An 817-nucleotide genomic window follows, 5' to 3' on the forward strand; every position below is an offset into this window, starting at 1 on the left:
ACGTGAAGGCCCAAGCTCCCCCCCAGCACCCCTATCCCTTGCCATGGCTGCAGAGCCAGCCACGGAGCTGTGTTCCAGCCGCATGCCAGCCTCCCTCTCCCCGGGGCAGCCGGGAAGGTGGCATATGTGTGGCCTGCACATGGCAGGCACCACCACACTGTGCCCCACATCACTTGCCTACAAAGCCCCCTGCAGAGGGGCACCCCTGCCCTGCTCCCAGCTGCGATGTGCCACCTAGGGCTGGCAGCACCCCCTGCTCCCAACCATCTTCCCCAGCCCTGCCCCACAGCCCCCAAGCCCCATTTACCTCTAGGATCTAGGGGTGAAAAGCATTGCTCCACAGTGGCAGTGCTTGCCTGCAAAGCCCCCCCCACCCTGCATACAGCCACCACCGCGGAGCCGTGCAGCCGGTTGCAGGGCACGCCACTGAATGCAAGCCCCCATTTCACCCCCCGGCCGGGCAGCACATATGTGGCCCGCACACAGTGGTTGCCACCCTGCTGCCACGCCCTGAGCCACTTGCCCAAAGTCATTCAGGTGGCTGTGGGATGGTAGCGTAGGGCGCAGTGGCAGAGTTGCAGTGGCAGCCTCCGTGTGCGAACTTCCTGTTAGTTGAGCCAGCATGTGTGGCCCACAGAGTGGCACCTCTGCCCTCACCACCCCAGCCCCGCTCCTGGGAGTGGGCACAGGGGCACACTCCACCCTTTCTTGATCTACCCCCCAGCACCTTCCCTTTCCCCCGTCCTGCCCCACCTCTACCCTCCACACACACACACCTGCTGGGGTGGGTGTCAGTGTCTGTCTGCATGTCTGTGGG

Source organism: Gavialis gangeticus, unplaced genomic scaffold, assembly GCF_001723915.1.
Source record: "Gavialis gangeticus isolate Ggan-Ray unplaced genomic scaffold, GavGan_comp1, whole genome shotgun sequence".
Taxonomy (NCBI): domain Eukaryota; kingdom Metazoa; phylum Chordata; order Crocodylia; family Gavialidae; genus Gavialis; species Gavialis gangeticus.